Raw genomic sequence first — 17055 nt, 5'->3', positions numbered from 1 at the left:
TTTCCTAAGCAAACTTTACTAACTACATTTAATTGAAACAAATACAGCATACTGTTTGAAACTTTTTCAATTTACTGCTTCTCTAATACTTCTTAAGTACTTTGAGAATATTTTTCATAATTTTCATAAGATCTTATCATGGATCTGTTGAAAATTGTATCCTAAAATCATTCGTCAGCTTGTTGACGGTTGTGCTTATCATTGTAATTGTATATGAATTATTGAATTAATAAATATTATTTGATTTTTTTATCACTGTGTACACCTCATTTTGAACTCTTGTTATGTGATGAAGTCCTTAGAACTATTTGATTCGATATAGGAGGATATATCATTTAGTCCTTAAATGAGTTCGCAACCAAATGATATGCTATTACTAGGATGATAAATATATCAAGTGTAGGTCGTTGTGTGCTATATAGGTTGGTTGTCTTCTTAACCAAGGAGTGTGGAGATGTTGGTATGGCATGCAAGTGAAATATAGAAGTATATTTCACTGAACATGACCAACTCTGGAGTACTCTGCTGTCAAGAGTCACTCCGAAGGGATATAAGTATAAGTGTCCCTCCGACCTGAGATCACCATAGTGACTTGCAAGCAACTCACTATGCTTTGGTGTCGGACTATCTGAATTTCTAATTCAGTGATGAAAGATTTCTGGGCATAGTCAAGTACTTATGAAGTCAGTGTGTGAGTCAAGATGAAATTGACCCCTCCGAATAAGTAGGAGTCAATGTATCATTGTGTTTCAATTCAGTAAAACCTTGACCAGGGTAATCCATGTGATAGATTTTGAAAATTAAAATACAATGTGGATGACCATATCAGGATTGGCAGTTAAATCCTAGGTCACCTTGAGCATTTGGGTCAAAAGAATGAATTATACGATAACTATATTTAAATAGGTTCTTGAGTGTTGCTTAGCATACATTCAGCCTATCCAGATGTTGGGTACCATTGCTAGATGGTTACTCTGATTGGTAAAGGAATCAAATTCTGTGCTATCAGCTTAGGTTCGAATCTATGAGGTCTCACACATTAAAAATTTCTCTCTGATCACATGGCTAATCTGAAGAGTCTCGGTCAACAGGAACTCTGGTGAAGAGTCCCACTTGATGGAGACTCTGCTGAAGAGTCTCACTGGAGGGGGACTCTAGAGAAGAGTCCCACCAAACTTGGATTCTATTTTTAATGAAGGATTAATTAGTAATTAGATCACTAATTAGCTCAATTTGATTGAGCATTAAAGTCTAGATCAAGTCTGATTGAATTTGATTCAATCAGGTCAAGTTTGATTAGGTTATGAGATGACCTAATCGATAAGGGAGAAATGATCCAGATTTGATCAGATCTATGGCTCAATTAGTTTATTGATTTGATCAAATTTAATTATGGTTATAAGAGCCTAATTAGATTAAGTTCACCATATTTTATTTGGGTCTAATTGGATTGGATTTGAAAGAAATCCAATTGGTTAAACCCTAGAGTCCCAAATGAGTAGGACTCTATCCCTTGCGCCACCTAAATTATCTCATGTCTTTTCTCACCATACAAAATTAGTTTGTACATGAGAAAATAAAAAAATAATTCTTATTTTATCACTCATTAAAGATAAGAATTGGTTGGTTTTGATTTGAATTCAAATTAGTTTGAATTTTAACTTAAAACCTTATCCATATCCTTCCACACGTTGGCTGCTTTTGAAGTGATCTATTGTATATGAGAAAAGGAGGTCTTCCCAACTGATTTTCATGCCCAATTTTCTCTGATAAGTCTTTCTTTAAGTTAGATAAGGGTGAGAAAATGTTAGAGTCAAATTGAAATTCAAAAGAGTTTGCATTGTAACAAACTCCAGCCCTCATCCTATTTTATCTGGTTTGTGCGACAACCATAAAAAGGCCATAATTTTGTGTGCCAAAAGGAGAGTGCTCTTCATCATGAGATATCAGAGAGAAATAAGGTTAAAAATACTTCTTTGGGATGTGAGGATTGGGTGGGTTTCCTTCCTCCTTGGCATGAACAAAAGAGGAGACTATTCTCCTCTTGGGTGAGAGATCTAGAACTGTTCTAGGTTTTTGGGTGAAGAAAAAACTAAAGAGAAGAGAGTCTTCATCTAAATTTTCTCCACCATTCAGCATCTTTTTTTGATCCATCTTCAACATTAAAAATGTTCGAGGTGATCAAAGAAGGAGATCAAGTCAGATCTGCCATCAGAAGCCGACTGCATGAGCTAGCACTCTCACGGAGAGCTGATCGGTCCAAGAGACTTCATGTGGACCATCCGTAGAGGTCGGATGCTTGTGTGGTTACTCGATATCAGTGAGAGCTTCATACCAAGCTTACCAACAGTGGAGATCATCTATCCATAAAAAAGTGATGAGTTCTGAACTCTACCGACATAATCTAAAGGTTAGATCAAATTCAAGGCATCAATGTGATCGATGCAGTTTTTTATTTTATTTTAAATTTTATATATAAATTTTTTATATCATAGATCCTTAATAGTAGTTTAGATCTGATCTAAGATATGTTTAAAAGATTAAAATATTTAATCTTTTATTATTTCACTGTTAAATTTTGAAAATACGTACTTTGAACTATCCATTTTTCCTTCATATGGTATCAGAGCAAGGTTTCTTATGACATAAATTTTTTTGTATATAATTTGATTTTAATTATTTAGATTAGATCTAAATAGTTAATTTTGAATCTGAGTAGTATAGTAATCTGATTGGATAGATCCTCATAGCCATTCGATCATAGGAGAAATCAAGATTTCACTATCCTATTTATCCATTTGATGGGATCTCCAATGGCGTGTAGAGGTGCTGCATGATCTTTTTCATAATGATGAACAATAAAAAAAATTTTAAAATTTTATTTTAGATCTGAAATAATGTATATTAGATCTGAAATTAAAATTTTGATCATTAAATGATTGATTATAAAAATATTTTATAAAATTAAAAACTATTTTTAAACACTAAATCCAAACCCATATCAGTCTAAAATTTAATTAAGAATTAAGCGATCTAGATTTGAGAATCAAAAATCTAAGGCATTAATTTTATAACTCATGGGTTAATGGGTTAGCTCGAGTCAAGTCCATTTAATTGGGTTAAATCTAGGATTAAAAATCATTGATAATGGACCATGTTAGTAATTGATCAAATCAATTAAAAGTTAATTCTGATTGGATCAATTTTTTTTCTTGATCAATTTCAATAGTTGTAGTTGGTCAAGTCTATATCTTTGATTAGACCAATATGGATTTTGATTGTAGCTCCATGGTCGAATCCAAGTCTATAAGTTGATCAAATTAAAAATGACTAACCAGTTGGTGTTTAAGTTAAGTATGACAGCTTTGATCAATGGTCATTAATTGAGAGCTACTCGCATAGATTGAGTCTATGTCGAGTTAATGGCATATCCCTCCTATCGATCTTATTTACGTGGCCAACATGGTAAATCATGTTTTGATTAGATCACTTAATGATTGGAGTTGACCCATGCTAACTAAAAAATCAGTATGATTGATTTAGGTGTCCCTAGTTCAACTTGTCTTGAGTCCATTTTATAACTTGGTGAAGCTAGTAGGAGGATTCATGACTGGTTGGCTGGACTAGCTTATGTTTGATCTTCTTAAAACTGACTTGATGAAGTCAGTGAGAGGATTAAGATTAACTGATCAAGTCTCATTTCATCTCTCAATTCAACTAATAAAATTTTTTAAAATTGTTAGGTCCCTAAAATAAAATAGTTATGATGATAACTAGATTATAGCCTCCCATTAAGTTCGGTGATAATGAGTCCAATGGTTTAGATGATCATTGGAGACACCACATGCCTGGTACTCATCTGTTGTCGGAATTATCATTCATAATATATTATTTTAGTTGTATCTTTCTGATAATGGTCAGGTTGGCTGAGCCACACTCAGACTTGATTACTCGTTTATTAGATATACTAAATTCTGACATGTTAATGGTTGGACCTAACCAAAACCTTTAGTGGAGGCACCACATGCCTGCTGAAGAGGTGTTTGGGGCAAAATTTAATACTAAAAATTATTTGATAAAATAATTGGTTAAGAACCTACCCGTGGATACACAAGGATTGGCCAAGCCACACTCGAGCCCATGTGCAGTCCATATGGATTCTATTACCTACTAAAAAATTAGTGTAATTCTTCGAATTGAAGGTAGAGGCTATCAATTCGAATAAAATAGTGAGAAAATCTTTAGACTAAAATTCATATCTTTAGGCTTAATCAATTCATATACTAATTAGGTTCTGATTTTCTTTTTGCAGTTATGACCACCACCTTGTCGCTTCAATCACTATTAGATAGTGATAAATTCATGATACCAAATTTTGATAGCTAGTATCGAAAGCTCAAAATAGTCCTGGAGCACGAATAGATCTTGTATGTATTGACAGATCCAACACCCGAGGAGCTAGCTCCAAATGCACATAGCTTGATCAAAGACACTTATTAGAAGTGGCTCAATGATCGAACTACGATTTATTGTATTATACTGGAGGTGATGAATAATGAGTTTAGCCATTGTTTCGAAAATGCTCAGCCATAGGACAGTTGCAAATGTTGAACGAGTCCTTTGGCACATCCGATGATGTTAAGAGGCATAAGACTAGTTGTGCCATCTTCAACACTCGAATGAGGGAAGGAGTATCAGTCACTGATCATGTATTGTACATGATCGAGATGATTGAGCGCTTAAGCAAGCAAGGCTTTCCCCTGCATGAGCAGTTGGGAAAAGATGCTATTTTATGCTCTCTGTCCAAATCCTACCTCCCTTTTCTTACTCATTTTTGAATGACAAAGTCTGCAGTTAACTACCACGGTTTGCTGAGATTACTGCAAAATTTTGAGAAGGATCACCAGCTCCAAAAAGAGTCGGTGAATATTGTGGAAGGGTCTTCTTCTGGACATCGATCTTTTAAGAAAGGAAAGAAGAACAAGAAAAGGGTGCAAAGTGCTGGGGCACCCAAGTCCAGTCAAACCAAGAAATCCAAGTCCGACTAGAGTCAGGCAGAATACTTCAACTACAAGAAGCAGAGGCACTAGAAAAGGAATTATCCTCAATACATTGCCTCCTTGGATCCGAACAGACTGAGAAAGAAGTAAGTTATTGCTGGACAAGATAATTATATGATAACACCTTATAATTTCTCAATTTATGATTCTACTATCTAGATATTAGATACCGAAAGTTTTTTTAATATTTATAATTCATTGTAGGATCTGCAGGTCAGTAGGAGATTTGAAGAAGATGAAAGATTTCTTAATGTTGGAGATGGAAGATCAGTTTCAGTTCTAGCATTAGGGACTATTAAGCTTGTATTCAAGTCTAATATAATTGTGCTAAGTGAATGTCAGTTTTATCCTTCTTTTTTATTGAATATTATTTCTGTAGGCCTTTTGGCAATGTATGGTTATAAAATTTTAATAAAAAAAATAATTTTAATATCATTATGAATGATGTTAATATGATGAATAGACAACTGAACAATGGTATTTACATATTATCATAATCTGTTAGTGTAATATACACATCCAACAAATACCCTAAAATTAGTGATGTCTCTGATATCTACCTTTGGTATTGTAGATTAGGTCATGTTAACAAGAATAGAATAAACAGGTTGACATAAGAAAGAATCTTCAAAGTCAGTGATTGTGAATCACTACCAACCTGTGAGTCCTATCTTCTTGAAAAAATGACCAAATCACCTTTTACTGAAAAAGATGAGCGAGCAAGTGAAGTTCTAAGTCAGATACATACTGATGTATGTATACTGATGTATGTGGACCTATGAACACTAGTGCCAGAGATGGATATTATTATTTCATTATATTTATAAATGATCTATCAAGATATGGACACATCTATTTAATGACACATAAGTCAGAATTATTTGAAATGTTCAAATGATTCTGTAATGAAGTAGAGAAACAAACTGAAAAGAGTATTAAAATTTTTTGATTTGATCGAGGAGGAGAATACCTCTCTAGTGAGTTTCTGACATAGAAGAGAATGAAATTTTCTCACAATGGATCCTCCTGAAAGACCACAGCATAATGGTGTATCGAAAAGGAGAAATTGAACCATGCTAGACATGGTTTGGTCCATTATGGGCTTCACAAGTTTGTCGATTTTTTTTTTGGGATACGTACTCGAGTCGGCTTGTTATATTTTAAATAAAATTTTAAGTAAGTCTATAAGAAAAATATCATATAAGATGTGGACAGGGCGTAAGCCAGCACTCTCTCATTTGAGGGTTACAAATATCTATTTTTAGGGTACCCAAAAGAGATCAAAGAATATTATTTCTATCTTGCTGACGAATAGAAGGTGTTCATCAGTAATAGGACTGTCTTTTTAGAAAAAACGTTTCTTGGTGAAGGAACTAATGCCTCAAAGATTGAACGTGATGAAGTTCGATCGGTAGAAGAACTGATGCAATTTAGTAAACCCATAGAGTCAGACTTGATTAGATCAAATCTGAAACCTATTGTAGAAACATCTTTAAGAAGATCCGGTAGAGTACCGCATCAACCGGATAGATATTACGATTTCTTAGTCCAGGATGGGGATCCAATTGAACTCGATGAGAACAATAAGGATCCGATCATCTATATGAATGTGATGCAGAGGTCTGACTCTGATAAGTGGCTGGAAGCCATGAAATCCGAAATGGAGTCCATGAAAATCAATAATGTATGTACATTGGTTGACCCACCTAAATGGATAAAACTCATAGGGTATAAGTGGATCTTCAAAAAGAAAAGGGGCACAGATGGAAAGGTAGAGATCTATAAAGTCTATCTGGTTGCCAAGGGTTACCATCAGTATTATGGTATTGACTATGATGAGATATTTTTTTCTGTGGTAATGCTCAAGTCTATTCAGATTATGCTTATGATAGTAGCACATCTAGACTATGAAATCTGACAAATGGATGTGAAAACAGCCTTCCTAAATAGAAAGCTAGAAGAAGAGGTGTATATGATACAACTTGAAGGTTTCATATCCACAGATGAGTCTAATGTGTGCAAGCTTCAAAGGTCTATCTATAGACTTAAGCAGGCATCTCAGAGTTGGAACATGTATTTTGATAAAGTGATCAGAATGTACGGCTTCATTAAGAATGAAGAGGAACCCTACATATACAAATGGGTTAATAACTCTGTGGTAGTATTTCTTATTTTGTATGTCGATGACATTCTCTTAATCAGGAATAACATCCCTGTATTACAAGTATAAAAGTTTAGTTGTCATCATAGTTCTCCATGAAAGACTTAGGAGAAGCATCATTCATCCTTGGGATGAAGATCTATAGAGATAGATCTAAAAGGTTGCTTAGATTATCCCAGTTGACGTACATTGATACTGTGCTAAAAAGATTCAGTATGGAGAATTTCAAAAAAGACTATCTTCCGATAGGCCAAAAAATTTCTCTCTCGAAGAGTGATTGTCCGACAACTTCTCAAGAAAGAGCGCATATAAGTAGAATTCCATATGCTTCGATAGTGGGATCTATTATGTATGCCATGACATGTATGCAACTGGATGTGGCATACTTATTAGGAGTAGTGAGCAGATAACAGTCTGATCCAGGTGAGAATCACTAGAAGGTCGTAAAGACCATCCTTAAGTATTTCAGAAATACTAAGGATCAGTGGCTTATCTATGAAGAATCTGACTTAAAACTTGTGAGATTTACAAACTTCAATTTTCAGTCAGATCATAATGACAGCAAAAGCATGTCGGGATATATTTATACTCTGAACGGTGAAGTAATTTGCTGGAAAAGTTTCAAGCAGCACATTGTGGCTGACTCTACTTGTGAGGTAGAATTTATCGCAGCATCCAATGCTGCGAAAGATGTTGTGTGGCTATGAAAGTTCATCAACGAGCTCGGAGTGGCACCCTCCCTTGATGGCGCCATCTTGTTGTATGTGTTGGGAAATGTGTCCCAAAAAGCCAATCGTCAAGCTGTTGATGGTTGAGCAACCAAGTATTGTAATTGATTTGTTAATAAATAAAATATATTTGACATTTTCATCATAAGCTTTCATCTTCTAATGAACTCCGTTGTTATGATGAAGTCCTTAGGACTATTTAAGTTCGATAAAGAGAGGATTTATCGATTAGTCCTTAAAACTGTTCACGACCAAATGATAGGCTGTTAATAAGGACGACAGTTTCTATCGAGCATAGGTCGCTGTAGGCCATATGGGTTGGTTGTCCTCTTAACCAAGGAGTGTGGAGACACTGGTATGGCATACAGGTGAGATATAAGGGTACATCGTCATTGAACGTGACCAACTCCAGAGCATTCTGCTGTCGAGAATGTCTCTGATGGGATATAGGTATAAGTGTCCCTTAGACTTGAGATCACCTCAGTGACTTGCAAGCAACTCACTGTGCTTTGGTACTGGACTAACTGAATTTCTAATTCAGGGATGGAAGGCTTCTGGGCACAGTCAAGTACTTGCAAAGTCAGAGTGTGATCGAGATGGGATTGACCACTCCAAGAGTTGGAGAAGAATGAGTCGCTGTATTTCAATTTAGCAAAACCTTGGCCAGGATAATCCATCAGATGGATTTGATATTTTGAAATACAATGTGGACAACCTGATCAGAGTTGACAGTTGAGCTCTGGGGTGTCCTATGATCATTTTGGTCAAGGGGATGAATTATATGAAAACTATATCCGCATGGGTTCTAAGGATGTTGTTCTACACATTCGACCTATCCGGACGTCGGGTACCATTGCTAGATGGTCACTTCGATTGGTAAAGAAATTTGTTTCTATACTACCGGCTTAGGTTTGGACCTATGAGGTCACACACATTAGAGTTCATGATCCGATCGGATGGTTGATCAACGATTAAGAATCATTATAGGGTTAAATAATCAATACGATTGACATTTAACCCAGTGCAAGTGTTGCAGGAGGATCGATTAGCAATTTGATTGCTAATTGGCTTAATTTGATTAAGCCAATGGGCTGAGATTAAGTCTAATTAAATATAATTTAATTAGATTTAGTTTGGGCTTGATTGGATCAAGTCCAATTGGTTTATTGGATAAGCCAAGTGCAAGGAAAGACTAGTCCTAGTTCAACTAGGACTTGGGTCAATCTAATTTCTAATTTGATTAGAAAATTAAATCAGATTTAAATCTAATTTAAATCTGATTAAATTAGGTTCTTAATTGGGTTAAGACCTATTTTAATTGGGTTGATCTAATTTTGATTTGATTTGATTTGGGAAACCAAATTAAAACAAGTTATGAGACAGAATCCTAGTACGACTAGGATTCCACCTTGCGCCACATAAACCTTCTCCACGCCCTCTCTCTTATTCAACGCCAATCTCCACTTATTTTGTGTGACAAAAGCCCTCTCCCAGATCTCTCCCACGTTCACAAAAGGTCTCCTCTCTTCTTTCTTACATGGAAGGTGATTTGGATCAAATCTAAAAGGAATAAGTTTGGATTTCGAATTCTATGAGATAGAGTTTTAGAAATCCAAAACTCTTTCAATTTTGCACCGAATTTATCCAAAATTTTTTTGGAATTTTCGTGGCTTTTAGGGTTTATATTGTACACCCTTTTCTGGTGATCCATGCATGAAAATATGGAGGACGCGCTCAAGAGTTGGGCGTCCCTTAACTTGCCATGTTTGGATAAGCCTTGACTAGGTGTTTGACCTAGACAAGGACTCTATCATATCTCTCTATATAAGATGAGTTTCTTCGTAAAATTTTAAGGAGAGATAGTTTTTTGAGAGACCTTTCTGCCATCCAAAAATCAAAGAGAAATACCTTTGGGTTGTGGAGATATAAAAGATGCAAGTTTGGGTGTTTTGAGAGAAAAATGTGAAGAAGAAGAGGGTCTTCTTCTAGGGTTTTTATTTTCATATCTTTCCTCCTTCCATCTTGAGTTTCCTGAGAGCGTCTCAGATCTGAAACTCCTCCTTCTACTTTCCATCTTTGGAAGAGTCCAAATCAAGAAGAAGGAGGCACCTGATCAACCATCAAAGAAGGATCAGCGTAGTACTAGCATACTGTGCTGATTTCCTGAAGCAGGACTTCTGATCGAGATTTGTGGGCTCGTGTGGACGACTCCTAGAGGCTGGATGCATGTGCGGCTTGCAACATCATCCTTAAGCCCGGATCAACGAGGTTAGAGCATCTAACTTGCAAGGTAATAGATCTGATCTATTATTTAATACATACATTAGATGTAGCTAGTATAGAAACATGTTGATATGATCAACATGTAGTTCATACTATATTTATATATATTTTAATTTTTGATTTAATGCTATGTAATAATCATGTAATAGGATCTTAGATCTAGGGATTTTCTGATCTTAGAAAATAAATTTTGATTTATTTTAGTCTTCCGCTGTATGATCTTGAAAAAGTTTCAAGATCTAACCCTGAAACCCTAGATCTGGTTCCTACAATTGGTATCAGAGCCTAGGTTCTTTATTACATAATTATTTATACATGCTTAGATTATTTTTTAGATTAGATCTAATTTATAATCTGATTATTAAATCTGAAATTAAAATTTTAGATCAATCACAAACTGCAAGGTTGTCCAGCTGTAAGGTTTACCCCTTACAGTGCAAAGGTTGTCCTAGTTTGTGTAGATCTATCTTTAATCATAAATTTATTAGATATGATCTAGATTAAATTTATGATTTATTAGATTTAAAAAGTATTTAAATCTGAAATAAAATCTCTTTGTTAATAATTTTTGTGCAAAGAAATTGTTTAAAGTTGAAATTGTTTCAATTACATGAACTTGTTTAGATTAGATCTAAAGTAGTTTCATGTTTATTTCACTTGCATCTTGATTTTGAATCAAACATGCAATATGGTTAATAGAATCATATTGTAAAATTATTTTACAAATATGAAAATAATTTTTTGAAAAGCCAAACCCAACCCTCAGCCCAAAACTTAATTAAGAATTAAGAAGTTGTTTGATTAGGTTCTAGGATTGTGAATTGAAGAACCTAAGACACAAATCATAACACATTGGGTTAATGGGTTAGTGGAAATTAGGTCCATTAATTGGGTTAGACCTATGGTTAGATTAAAGATGGACTTAATTAGAGAATTGACTAAATCTAATCAATTGTTGTCTTAGATTAAGTCAAGGATTCTCTAGATCAATTACAATAGTTGTAGTTGGTCAAGTCCATGTCTTTAACGAGAACCAAATGGACTTGATTCTTGGCTAAGCGGTCTAGCACGAACTGTTAGGTTGATCTAATCGAAACTAATTAAACCAGTTGGTGTCTAAGGTAAACCAGACCGGTGGTTTTTAATTGGGAGCCCGCTTACCTGGCTATTTCTGATGGTGTCTAAGGCAAGCTTTGGCAGACCCTCCCACTGATCGAACTTACCTGGCCTCTTGGTGAAATTATGTTTTGATCGGATCACTTGACTATTCGAGCTGACCCATGTCAGCTAGGTAAATCAGTGTGACTGATTTAGGTGCTCCTAGACCAGCCCTTTTAATGGTCTCCCTTAAGCTGACTTGGTGAAGCCAGTGGGAGGATCATGATAAGCTGGTTCATCTGACTTCATCCTCTATATTATTTAAATCTTCTAAAATTATTAGGTCCTTAAAATGATAAAGTTATGGAGATAACTGAGTCATAGCCTCCCATTAAGGTGTTTGATAATGAGTCCATGAACTCAATAATCATTGCAGACCCAAAGGCCTGGTGCTTGTTGACTAATGGAATTATCACTCATCATATGATGACTTGGAAGTATCTCTCTAATGGTGGTTAGGTGAGCCAACCAAAGTTGGGCTTAATCATTCGTTGGTTAGATACACCAAGTATGATCATGTTAATGGTTGGACCTAACCGGATCCTTACAGTGGAGGCCAAAGCCTACTGATTAGGTTTCTGGGGCAAAATTAAAATTACTAGAAATTGTTTAGAGAAACAATTGGTTATGAACCTACCCTTAGATGTACATGGGTTGGCCAACCAAAGTTGGGCTTGTGTGCAGTCTAAGTGGATTCTAGTACCCACTAAGGAATTAGGGTAATTCCTCGAGTTGGAGGTAGAGGCTACCAATTCGAATAAAATAGTGGGAGAAACCTTTTGATTAAAGTCCAAATCTTTAGGTTTAATGAATCAATTACTAATTAGGTTATGGTTCTCTTTTGTGCAAATATTGCCACTTCCCTATCGCTCCGATCATTGTTGGACAATGATAAGTTGGTGGGACCCAACTTCGGTAGCTGGTACCGAAAGTTGAAGATAGTCCTGGAGCATGAACGGATCCTATATGTGATAATGGATCCTGCACCTGAGGAGCCAGCTGTCAATGCACGTGGAACAGTCAGAGACACTTACCAGAAGTGGCTCAGTGACCAGACCACGGTGCGCTGTATCATGCTGGCTGCTATCATGAGCGACGAGTTCAGTCGCAGATTCGAGACGGCTCGACCAAAGGACATGCTTCAAGTGTTGGAGGATACCTTTGGCACATCCGATGACGTAGAGAGGCACAAGACTAGTTGTGCCATCTTCAACGCCAAAATATGGGATGGAATCTCTGTCACTGATCATGTATTGTACATGATCGAGCTGATGGAACGATTGAGCAAGCTCGGCTTTCCCTTGCATGAGCAGCTTGGGAAAGATGCAATACTGAACTCGCTGCCCAAGTCTTGTCTCCCATTCCTCACTCATTATAGAATGACAAAGCCTGAAGTAAACTACCATGGGTTAATGGGGTTGCTTCAGAACTTTGAGAAGGATCACCAACTCCTCAAGGAGTCGGTGAACTCAGTGAACTCAGTGGGAGGTTCATCTTCTGGTTCTCGACCCTTTGAGAAAGGAAAGAAGAACAAGAAGAAGAAAGTCAAGAAGGTGCAAGTTCAAGCTGGGACATCTGTGCAGAGCCAGACCAAAAAGATCAAGCCTGATAAGAGTCTATTCTACTGGCAAGCACCCTAGATTAGATAGTGTGTCAAATATCTACTTATGGCATTGGAGGCTAGGTCATATAAATAAGAACAGAATAAACAGGTTGACTCAAGAGGGAATCCTCAAAGTCAGTGATTGTGAATCACTTCCAACCTGTGAGTTCTGTCTTCTTGGTAAAATGACCAAGTCACCTTTTACTGAAAAAGGTGAGAGAGCTACTGAGCTCTTGGGCCTAGTACATACTGATGTATGTGGGCCCATGAGCACCAGTGCTAGAGGTGGATATTTCTACTTCATAACTTTCACGGATGACCTATCCCGATATGGATATCTCTATCTGATGAAACATAAGTCGGATTCATTTGAAATGTTCAAACGATTCCGAAGTGAAGTAGAAAAATAAATTGGGAAGAGTATTAAAACTCTTCGATCTGATTGAGGAGGAGAATACCTTTCTAGTGAATTTCTCACATATCTAGGAGAGAATGGGATTCTCTCCCAATGGACTCCTCCAGGAACACCACAGCATAATGGTGTGTCTGAAAGGAGGAATCGGACTCTGTTAGACATGGTCCGATCCATGATGGGTTTTGCTAGCTTGTCGATATCCTTCTGGGGATATGCACTCGAATCGGCTTGTTATCTATTAAATAGGGTTCCAAGTAAGTCTGTAATTAAGACTCCATATGAGATATGGACGGGACGTAAGCCAGCACTTTCACACCTTAGGGTCTGGGGGTGCCCGGCCTATGTCAAACGATTAGTCACAGACAAACTTGGACCTAGATCTGACAAATGCTCATTCATAGGGTACCCCAAAGAGACAAAAGGATATTTTTTCTACCATGCTGATGAACAAAAGGTGTTCGTCAGCCTTAAGGCAATCTTTTTAGAAAAGGAGTTCCTTGGTGAAGGAACCGTTGCCTCTAAGGTTGAACTTGATGAAGTTCAACAGGTAGAAGGACCGACACCAATAGCTGAACCTGAGTCGGATATGATTAGATCAGATCCGGAGCCCAATATACCTGTACCATTAAGGCGATCCGGTAGAGTATCGCGTCAGCCGGACAGATACTACGGTTTCTTGGTCTGGGACGGTGATCCCATCGAACTTGATGAGAATAATGAGGATCCGATCACCTATATGGATGCTATGCAGAGACCTGATTTCGAGAAATGGCTTGAAGCCATGAAATCTGAAATGGAGTCCATGAAGGTCAACGATGTATGGACATTGGTTGACCCACCTAAAGGGGTTAAACCCATTGGGTGTAAATGGGTCTTCAAAAGGAAGAGGGGCGCAGATGGAAAGGTGGAGACCTATAAAGCCTGTCTGGTTGCCAAGGGGTATCGTCAACGTTATGGTATTGACTATGACGAGACATTTTCTCCTGTGGCAATGCTCAAATCTATTCGGATAATGCTTGCAATAACTGCCCATCTAGATTATGAGATCTGGCAGATGGATGTAAAGATAGCTTTTCTTAATGGAGAGCTTACCGAAGAGGTGTATATGATACAACCTGAGGGGTTTACATCCACAGATGAGTCGAAGGTGTGCAAGCTTCAGAGATCCATTTATGGATTGAAGCAAGCTTCTCGAAGTTGGAACATGCGTTTTGATAAGGTGATCAAAACGTATGGCTTCATTAAGAATGGAGAAGAGCCCTGCATCTATAAATGGGTAAATGGTCCAGTTGTGGTATTCCTTATCTTGTACGTGGATGACATTCTCTTAATCGGGAATGACATCCCCGCACTACAGGGAATAAAAGTTTGGTTGTCATCACAGTTCTCCATGAAGGACTTGGGTGAAGCATCCTACATCCTAGGGATGAAGATCTATAGGGATAGATCTAAAAGGATGCTTAGGTTATCCCAGTCCATGTACATAGATACTGTGCTGAAGAGGTTCAGCATGGAGAATTCCAAGAAGGGCTATCTACCGATAGGCCAAGGAATTTCTCTCTCTAAGAAGGATTGTCCGACAACTCCTGAAGAGAGAGAGCGTATGAGTAGAGTCCCATATGCTTCAGCCGTGGGATCTATCATGTACGCCATAACATGTACAAGACCAGATGTGGCATACTCACTAGGAGTAGTGAGTAGATACCAATCTGATCCTGGAGAAAACCACTGGAAAGTGGTTAAAGCCATCCTTAAGTATTTGAGAAATACTAAGGACCAATGGTTGGTTTATGGCGAGTCAGATCTGAAACTTGTGGGGTTCACAGACTCCAGCTTCCAATCTGACCATGATGACAGCAGGAGCGTGTCGAGTTATATCTTTACTCTGAATGGTGGAGCCATCTGCTGGAAGAGTTTCAAGCAGCATACTGTGGCAGACTCTGTTTGTGAAGCGGAGTACATCGCAGCATCGGATGCCGCGAAGGAAGCTGTGTGGCTAAGAAAATTCATCAACAAGCTCGGAGTAGCACCCTCCCTCGATGGTCCAGTCCTGCGCTACTGCGACAGCACTGGTACCATAGCTCAGGTGAAGGAATCCAAAGCACATCAACGGATGAAGCATATCTTGCACCGCTTCCACCTGGTCTGGGAGATCGTGGATCGAGGTGACGTCGACCTTCAGAAGATCGATGGAAAAGAGAACCTAGCCGACCCCTTCACTAAAGCCCTGGCAATAAAGGAGTTCGACAACCACAAGTCGAAGATGGGTATTAGATACTGTGCCAAGTGGCTTTAGGACAAGTGGGAGTTGTTGGGAAATGTGTCCCAAAAAGCCAATCATCAAGCTGTTGACGGTTGAGCAACCAAGTATTGTAATTGATTTGTTAATAAATAAAATATATTTGGCATTTTCATCATAAGCTTTCATCTTCTAATAAACTCCGTTGTTATGATGAAGTCCTTAGGACTATTTAAGTTCGATAAAGAGAGGATTTATCGATTAGTCCTTAAAACTGTTCACGACCAAATGATAGGCTGTTAATAAGGATGACAGCTTCTATCGAGCATAGGTCGCTGTAGGCCATATGGGTTGGTTGTCCTCTTAACCAAGGAGTGTGGAGACACTGGTATGGCATACAGGTGAGATGTAAGGGTACATCGTCATTGAACGTGACCAACTCCAGAGCATTCTGCTGTCGAGAATGTCTCTGATGGGAAATAGGTATAAGTGTCCCTTAGACTTGAGATCACCTCAGTGACTTGCAAGCAACTCACTGTGCTTTGATACTGGACTAACTGAATTTCTAATTCAGGGACGGAAGGCTTCTGGGCACAGTCAAGTACTTGCGAAGTCAGAGTGTGATCGAGATGGGATTGACCACTCCAAGAGTTGGAGAAGAATGAGTCGCTGTATTTCAATTTAGCAAAACCTTGGCCAGGGTAATCCATCAGATGGATTTGATATTTTGAAATACAATGTGGACAACCTGATCAGAGTTGACAGTTGAGCTCTGGGGTGTCCTATGATCATTTTGGTCAAGGGGATGAATTATATGAAAACTATATCCGCATGGGTTCTAAGGATGTTGTTCTACACATTCGACCTATCCGGACGTCGGGTACCATTGCTAGATGGTCACTTCGATTGGTATAGGAATTTGTTTCTATGCTACCGGCTTAGGTTCGGACCTATGAGGTCACACACATTAGAGTTCATGATCCGATCGGATGGTTGATCAACGATTAAGAATCATTATAGGGTTAAATAATCAATACGATTGACATTTAATCCAGTGCAAGTGTTGCAGGAGGATCGATTAGCAATTTGATTGCTAATTGGTTTAATTTGATTAAGCCAATGGGCTGAGATTAAGTCTAATTAAATATGATTTAATTAGATTTAGTTTGGGCTTGATTGGATCAAGTCCAATTGGTTTATTGGATAAGCCAAGTGCAAGGAAAGACTAGTCCTAGTTCAACTAGGACTTGGGTCAATCTAATTTCTAATTTGATTAGAAAATTAAATCAGATTTAAATCTAATTTAAATCTGATTAAATTAGGTTCTTAATTAGGTTAAGACCTATTTTAATTGGGTTGATCTAATTTTGATTTGATTTGGTTTGGAAAACCAAATTAAAACAAGTTA

The sequence above is a fragment of the Elaeis guineensis genome, chromosome 1 (assembly GCF_000442705.2).
Source record: "Elaeis guineensis isolate ETL-2024a chromosome 1, EG11, whole genome shotgun sequence".
Classification (NCBI taxonomy): Eukaryota; Viridiplantae; Streptophyta; class Magnoliopsida; order Arecales; family Arecaceae; genus Elaeis; species Elaeis guineensis.
The sequence above is the reverse complement of the archived record's forward strand: the minus strand, read 5'-3'. Positions refer to the sequence as shown.